Here is a 9,036-nt window from a genome sequence, read left to right on the forward strand (position 1 = left end):
TTTTTTTTTGCATAATCCTCAAAATTTTTACTCAAACTATTAGTATTGTATTTTTATGTATGTATTACAAATTTCAAAAATGGATAATTAATATAAACTAATATGGAATAAAATTATAATTGATGATTACTTGTAATCATACGATTAATTCATTTATCTTATTAATATCATGTGTGCTGCCACCTACACTACGTACTGAGAACCATTCTTGAAATTTGTAATATATAACAATACTTGTATGTATCGATAAGAACCAATAAAATTATCGAATACATCATGTATAGTCGTTGATATATCGAAGGAGATACAGATAATTATTAATATATCGAAGCAAATACCTATAGATAATTATTGACATATCGATAATTAATATTTGCTAATATTATTATTGATATATCGATACCTATCGATGAATTTCGGTAATTATCGATTTATCCATATCAGTTATTGTCCAAACCTAACCACAACACAAACTGTGAAATATTGATGAAAGTAAAAATCAGCAACGCGCGTCTTTTTTGATAAAATATTTTATGTACAAATGCACAGTTAGGAGTATAAAATGGTAAGCCATTAAAGTCATCATCAAAGTAAGTACCTTATCTCGTTATATCTTGATAATCAAATGCCGCCACACGCATCTATTTACTCTCGCACGTACTCAACTCTAAAAAAGAGATAAAACTTCATCATTAAGAGTGTAGTTTAAGCTTTTTATTGAAGTTACGAAAGCAAAACATTTTTGAAAATCCGTGTATTTACGGAGAGATTTCGAGGTTAAGTTGAAACGCAAATTGTTGATTTTTTTCTAAATTTATAACAAATTCGTAAACAATTAATGAATTATTATTGTAACTAATAAAAAACAGCTCATACTAAGTTTATGCTAAATTTACTAAAAATGTGTTATTTTAAAAAAAACGCCAACAATAATAAACTACAAAAAGCCAGTAATCATTCTGCGCAATCCAGAAACTCTGTGTTACCAACAAAATTTGTAATCTATCCCATTTTTCACCCCTCCAAGGGAGAATAGGTTAATCTTTTTGTGTATGCCCTATTTTTCATTTTTTTTACTTCTTTTTCTACGATACAATATTGAATTCAAATTCATCAAAACAAAACAAAATGCAAAATTTCATCATTCAAATGGCGGAATGTGTAACAAACAGTTAGGCATTAAAATACATAAGTTAAATAGGAAAAGCTTTTAAAATGTTATGTATAAATTAACAGTTGATAACTTCAGTAGTTTTGTTCTCCGATTACAGCTCATAAATTAGGATAGACGTTGCATTACTATTATTCATTATTACTCATTTTACAATGACTACGCAGAACCGTTGTGGTTGTTGACAGACTTTCTACATAGTTTTAATATACTGAAAATTGCATTTATGAATGATGAGGAAATTCCTCCCTAGCTTTGCAATCTATCAAATTATTCAGCGGAGTTAATCTTCTGTCGCATACAACTTTCAGTTCAGTCCATTGTCAATATGTTAACAACTCATTATGAATAGAATCTCATACTCAAAACTTTCAAACATATGGCGATTTATTATAAGTCTAATAATCGCCATCTGCTGGTAATCGTTGATCTTAACCTACGGAAAATTTTGACAATGTCTAAGGCCCGGTTTTACAAATCAGGTTTAAAAAGCTTAGCTCAAAGTAGAACCAGGCTCTACCCAGACAGTACGATTTTTTTAAAATTCCAGCATTAGACAACGATTTGATTTGGTATACTTCATTTACTTTCTCTAGCGATGTGCCCCTTCCAATGTCTTGGATGCGTGCTGGCAAAATCGTAGGTAGGTAGAGAAAAGCTCATTATACTCTCGACTCTTGTTCATCAAACAACTCTTGTTCATCAAACATACTTTTTCATACAGTACCTGCCAAAAGTTTTGTTCAATCATGAATAGCAGTGCGAGTCGAAAACAAGCATTAAAGCCTTTAATATTTCTTCAAATATAAACAAACATCTCGTTTATATTTTCAGTAGTAAATGGTACCAATAACAGCACATTTGAACAATGCAATTGTAGTGGATAAAATGGTCAATTTTTCCGTGCAGTACTGTACGGATTATACGCTCCTCACCGGTTAAGAGTTCGGCCCAGAGTTGTCTCCTTTCTTTTCTGGTCTAGTGATGTTCTTTTCTACTTTGCGCCGGTCAAACTGAAAGTCATATCGCTACAGAAAGTAAACGAAGTATAATTATGTCCTTGTAGGCGATAGTGGTAGTAGTGGTAGAGTATAAAGTCACAAACCTGAGGATGCGAAACGTCGGTGTTGATTTTGGATAAATAAAACACTTTTCACCCCCTTAAGTTGCTTGAATAGTCCTGTTCATTGGTATTAGGAGAAGAATTACAAATATATATATATTATTATTTNNNNCAAATATATATATATTATTATTTATTATTTAATTTTATTTGGTAGACGTTGAATAACTATTAACTAGTAACGTTTAATTAGTCATACAAAGCGAGTAGATTTAAAAAGGCAACTTCTAAACATAAAAAGAGAAGTGAAGATCTCGAAAACGGCATCGCCTCTTAAATTCCCGTTCCTATTATATTAAGGAAATATGAAGCCGTCAGATATCTGCTCCTAATTCGTGAAAATACTATCTGCTTTAATTGGATTTAATCAAGAATAGTCTATTATAAACCATGAGTACATAGGTATTAAGATTGCTTTATAAATAATCGCAAGTATAATTCGCTAGACAAGATGTTAAATATACTTAAAAATTGTAGGGATAAGTTACAAGAATAAAAAAGTGATACTTAGTTTTTATAAAGAACAACAGGCAATTATAGAGCTGGGGCAGCAACGTAAAAAAATAAATATTAGGAAAAGAGTCAGGCAGAGATGCACACTGTCACCACTATTTTTTAATCTATATAGACTGTAGGGATAGATATACAAGGGCAAAAGATTAGTATGCTTAGATTTGCAGATGATATAGTCATCAAGCAAGGAGGAGTTAGAAACAGCTTTAAATAAAATGGATGCGGTACTGACAAAACAGTACTATGTGAACATAAATAAAAGTAAAACAAAAATACTGGTATGCAAGGGAAGAAAAAATAGGGAGAGATCGAATATAGAGATAAAAGAAGAAAAATCAGAAGAAGTGAGCGATTTTAGGTATCTATGAAGTCAGATAAGTCAGGATGAATAAAAAGAAGTCACGAACGGTTAATTTAGAAATTCTGAAAAGGTTATCAAAGGTGTATGTTTGGAGCACGGCGCTATACGGGTGCGAAACATGGACAATGGACGCGGCGGAAAAGAAAAGGTTAGAAGCATTCGAAATGTGGTGTTACGGGCAAATGATGAGGATATCGTGGTTAGAGAAGGTTATAAATGAAATAAGGATGTGGATTGTTCTAGTTTTAGGGAAATGCGAAGATTAGCTTAGGTTAGGAAGGAATGGAGGAGCGTGTCCAACCAGTCTTAAGACTGACGACCTTATAATGATGATGATGATAATTCGCTACTATTTAAAAAAACATGAAATTCTCAGTTTTTCATCAGAATTATTCAATGCAGATCGCAATTTCGAATTTAATAGTTCGTATCAGTTTCGACCAAACCGAAATTGAGCGTAAAAAGGATAATATAAATACTATAGAAAATCAAGGTTTAGGGAGTATATCGCCACGTACTGATATTTGTTGCTAATTGTAATACTTTAAATGTTTGACAAAAACCTAAGAATGTACTGTATCGCCGAACGTTGGGATCGCTTAACGTAAGCGAAATTTTCAATCACCTGCGGTCCCTTTTACTCAAAGCCGGGCAAACTCGGCTCTTTTGACTCCCGAGTGCTCCTCAAGGTTAACCAAGTAGCTCCACATTGATCCTGCGAGTGCGACTGAGATGATTCTTTCCTTTTCTTATCCCTTCCATTTCGTAGGTGAGTCCCCTCTTCCATAGCCAAACCCAATGGTTTTGCGAACGTAGTAACGAAAAATTTCGTAGGTATTATTTAAGTTGCGAGAGTGGCTTCGCTCGTCTACGGGATGAAGGGGCTTGATATGGGAGTGGAAGGGAGAAAAAGAAAGACAAAACAAAATTATTCATTACTGCTTACTCTCTCGTACTCATTGAAAGGTATGGAGTGACTCAAACTAACCTCATGTAGCGGCTCCTGCGAAGTTAAAGTTTGCCCGGCTCTGCTTTTACTGACGTATATTAAATTTGCCAACAAAATAACTAACGTTAAATTTAATACCAGTTACATCAATTCGACGAACTAAGCCAATAAACTAGACTAATAAATTAAATTGATAAACCAAATTGGGACTAAATAGGAGACAAGAGATAGTCTGGGGGATTAAGTCTGACCTTGATTCGTTTGTAGCTTTCGGGAAGATATTCTCTAACAGCCTGGAATTGATTCGGTTAAACAAAATATAGTATGATAAATAATAAAGTTTATTGGCTTTTGCTCGGTACTTAAAGTTCAATTTGAAAGGGTGATGACTGCGTAAAATCAAAGAAACCTTGTATAATAAAATGTTAAGTACCTACAAAAATTGAATTCTTCAATGGTATTGGTAACCCTTACTCCACAATGTTTTTTGACTCATTAGCATAATAGAATTTTAAGTATGTCTGACTTAAAAATAGTTATCAATTTTATTTTATTTTTCACGAAGTAATAAATGATAAAAAACATAGATGAAATATCGCATCACTGAATTTGGTTCACTCAGCAACTAAGTCCATGCAATCGCCTTCAAGTTACGATTTTTTGTTTATTTCTTAAAGGAATATAAGGACTATAAACAAAAACTACCCTTATTAATGATCACCTTATTATGTACAGACCTAAACAATATTTTATTTTGTGTCAAATTTTTTACACTTTTTCGAATATATAAAATTTTTCCGGCCCGTGGGTTTAATCGTAGTTTACCATATTTATTTTATAATGGTCACTAATCTTCGGTATCTAGAAAGTCATAATTCAGGATGGAAGGGGCAGTAGAAATATTAAAACAGAATTATGCAGGGTTGAGTTTTTAACAAATAGAAGTCACTTCTCTGCTCGCGAACGATTAATTTAGAAATTCGAAAAAGATTGTTAAAGGTGAACTTCTGAAGAACAACAATGTACGATTGCAAAACGTGGATGGTGCGGCGGAAATGGTTAGAAACGTTCTAGATGTGGTGTTAAAGCGAATGATGAGATACCCTGGATAGACAAAGTTAGAAATGAGGAGGTATTAGAAACAATAGTCAAAGTCAAAAAGAAATAGGCGAGATAGGTTGGTAGGACACCTTCTCATGCATGAAAAGCTAGTTAGAAGCAGAAAGTGGAGTTAAGAGAAGTAAAGGTAGAATTAGATTAAAAGTGTTCACAAATAATCAAGGATGTGGGAAGTTCTAGTTTTAAGGTAATAAGTAGATTAGCTTAGGATAGGATAGAATGTCAAACCAGTCTTAGACCCGAGGATCCTATGATAATTATAATAATTATGATGGCCAAATAGGAAGAACCAATATATTAAAAAAATACATTATTTGTGCAACCATATATTCAAAAATTAAGTGTTGAAACTATGAAAGAAAATTAAATTTGATTTTAAAACAATATATAACAATATTGCCTATTTTATTGATAAGTTTACAGTTGAGTTCATAATAATGTCTGTTTGGGTCTAAATCTAATATAGAGATACCTGTATAACTTTACATGAGGCCCGTGGTGCAATGACTTATTTCCAAAGTGGTCTGCAAAATTATTTGGGTTGACCACTTTTGTTTTAGTGTTTTTCTGAGTCAAATAACTGGCATTTCTTATGTAAGACACATAGATAAATTTGGTTATTATGATATAGCAGGGTTAGCATCTATCAAGAACAATTAAAATAAAAAAAAGACAAGGACAAGAGAATATGCTATGTAACCAAAAATATTAATTTACAAAACAGGAAAAATTTAAAGATGGATTAGTTTTAGTGACCTTAATAAAACGTAACCTTTAATACTGTATGGAATCTAATGGTAAGCTTCAGTTATATGGGTTCATCATTCACGTTATTTTCTTCAAGTGTTACCTCTGCACAGATTGAGTAACTGCTGAAATTTCACTGTGAATTATAAATACAAAGAGATTCAATCTTAAATCGTTTTTTAACAGCAGTGACTGGATCGCATTTCCTTCATTTCCCGGAAACGTTTCAACACTCTTTATCTGTTATTTCTACCCCACAAGATATTTATCGTAATATCTGTAAATATACTGTTCAAATTCTAAGAAAATCGATTATAAACAAATAATTTCCACATAAAATACATGAATTTATAAGTCTAATTTTTGTCATAAATGATAATTATATTGCTGGCCTTTTTTATTAACATTTATTACGATTTTATCTGAAATGTGGAATCAAAAAAAATATGCATCCATGCAGTTCACAATTAAAAGTAGGTATTATTCTATTATGATAACATGGTTTATTACAATACTTAAGTTGTATCCTTTGCATAACTAATTAGTTTATGGTAGATTATTTTATTTTAAATTTTCATGTAAGACTAAAAAACCAGGTACCTACATCTTATAAAAGACAAGAAATTGTTGAGAATTAAATAATCATGACCCATATTAAAGTTGTGCAATTATTAATTTTAATTAGTTTAATTGAATGTTTATAGTCTATTATCTACTAAAGAAATAAAATATTGGTATTTCATAGGATTTTGGTTTTAATATCATGCCTAACCAAATCTATCTACAGATAAAGCTTTAGTTTTTTAAATTTTCTGATTTTTGTTTATTTTTATTATTTTTGCATTTCTTCTTTGATTAAAAGTTAATATCTCATAATCGCCTAAAAGGAAATTGTTGATAATAGATAAATCCTCATACAGTATAATCGTTACAAGGACATTCCTCGAGTAAAACACGTAAACATCCAATTCGATTTCCAACGAAATGCACAAACATCTCGAATAATAAAAAAAATCGATTCATAAATAAGAAAATTCTAATAAAATAGGTGAACGTCTAATTTCATGGACTTACCTTCGGTGCTTTGGGGAACGTTCCAACACTTCGGAAAAGCGATATGACAGCAGACGTTACGTTATCACGTACTGGAAAGTGCTTTACAAACTCATGACTTTGAGTGCAGTTGAAACCACGACAACACAACGTGACACGTCGCGTCACCAACTGGCGCATTTCATTGGGGGTGCGTCGTCACATAACATCCCTTTGACGCGCAAGCGCTCCCCGAATATCAATAATAAGATGGACAAATAAAATCCCCCAAATGGTAAGGCTTATTGCAGACTATTACTTAATCTAAACTTCATAAGAGTCTCAGTACTTCAGAAACCCAATCGTTTCCTAACTGTGGTAGACGAACTTTTCGGCCAACTAAAGCAGATATAACATTTAATAGTCCTGGCAAGTTTGCAGATTCTCTGATCAGATATCATGACGAAACGGAGAAATTCGTATCAGTTGCAATTCCAGATTGCCGGAAAGGTTTTTATATTTTTCTATTGGATCTCTCAAGGAGTTCGTTCTAATATGAAACGAAAGTTTATTAGGTTTCCTTGCATAGGGAAACTCGTCTTCTCATCTATCTATTCCCTCAAATAAACGTGGGAAATTAAAAAAAATACTGTTCCAGAAATCAATAAAATCTAACTGATAGCAGTAGCAATTTTTCATCATTAATTTAAGGTTATCTGCAGTGGTAAAAATTAATTCACTTTAATATATTAAAATAGCCCTACAAAAGTTCTTGTAAATGTCTTATTGTTATTAATGATTATACATTGGTTCAACGATTCTGTGACCTACGTAGTTAGGTTAGGTTAGATCAGGTTAAGTTATCGTCTTTGTTACTGCTGTCACCTCCCGTATCGCGTAAAGCCAGGGACCCGGGTTCGATTCACGGCGAGAACGTGACAACAGTATCATTTTTTCCTCATTAATTGAAGTTATCTGTTGTAGTAGTAAATATTAATTTAAAAATTAATTCACTATAATGTATTGAAGAAAATCTAAAGTTGCATATTTTTCTCCATATGTACTTATCTCAGACTGTTTGCTAGATTTCTTCATATCCTTATGCGAAGAATTTACAGTAGGTATATATTGTTTCTGTCTTCTAACAAATTTTTTATTTGAATATCATTGATGCGATAGTACGAATTTTAACAAGAAACCCAACGTAGGATCAACCATCTTTTCAACGTTAAGAGCATCTTCAAGGGGTAGAATTATGTTACCTGATTAATTTTTTTGATGTACTATATAAGATGTGGACAATATATCGTCATCTGCTGATATTTAGATTCTGATAACTGTATAATTTCAAAATGTTTTGCAAGGGCCTTACGTAGATAATTACTCATCAAACTGAATCTACCACACCCCGCTTATATAGTAGAGTTTATGTATTACGAGAAGTCTTGTAGCAAGAATTCCATAGAAATTTGGCCTTACTGAAGTCGAGAAAAAAAGTCAAAAGCCACAAGAATTAAAATTCAAAAACTAAATAGTTTTGTAAAAGCGTGCATTGCTCTAGTAAGCTCTAATCTATTAAAATATAAGGATTAATTTAAAATTGTTGATTTTTAAAAATTTAAAACTATTTTTACCTAATTTAGTTAAAAGCCTAATCATTTGCAGGAAATAAGCGAAATGTTCGGTCCAAAAAAAAAAATACTCGAGAAATAAGAAACCCGATTATACAGTATGTATGTAAACCAAATAAATAATTTATCTTATATCAAGCACATAAACTGCGTCATAAATTTAATTTAATAGATCAAGCCCTTGTCAATCTCTTTGAATAAAATATAAGTTAACAGCAAACGGCGATATCGAGATTGCTTATGGCGTTGCTGATGGAAAATTCGAAATCACAATCTGCCTCTGGGGGTTTTGACAAATTACTGACCAATAAACTAATGTTCCTCTGTTCTATATTAATATTTTGTGAAATTTTAAATAGCCAAGATAGACAAATATAAAGCTGACTTCTT

At 31.9% G+C, this 9,036-nt stretch overlaps 1 protein-coding gene across 1 annotated transcript in view; it reads right to left on the bottom strand.

Annotated features, from left to right (window-relative positions):
- Positions 1 to 7,193, bottom strand: part of LOC108735198 (follistatin-related protein 5) — a 325,521-nt gene extending 318,328 nt beyond the window's left edge. The window contains exon 1 of the mRNA XM_018467041.1: positions 7,058 to 7,193. The gene's annotated coding sequence lies outside the window, so the exon portion shown is untranslated. The remainder of the gene's footprint in view (positions 1 to 7,057) is intronic.
- Positions 7,194 to 9,036: the final 1,843 nt, after the last annotated feature.

Source organism: Agrilus planipennis, unplaced genomic scaffold (genome assembly GCF_000699045.2).
Source record: "Agrilus planipennis isolate EAB-ADULT unplaced genomic scaffold, Apla_2.0 scaffold27, whole genome shotgun sequence".
In the NCBI taxonomy this organism is placed as follows: domain Eukaryota; kingdom Metazoa; phylum Arthropoda; class Insecta; order Coleoptera; family Buprestidae; genus Agrilus; species Agrilus planipennis.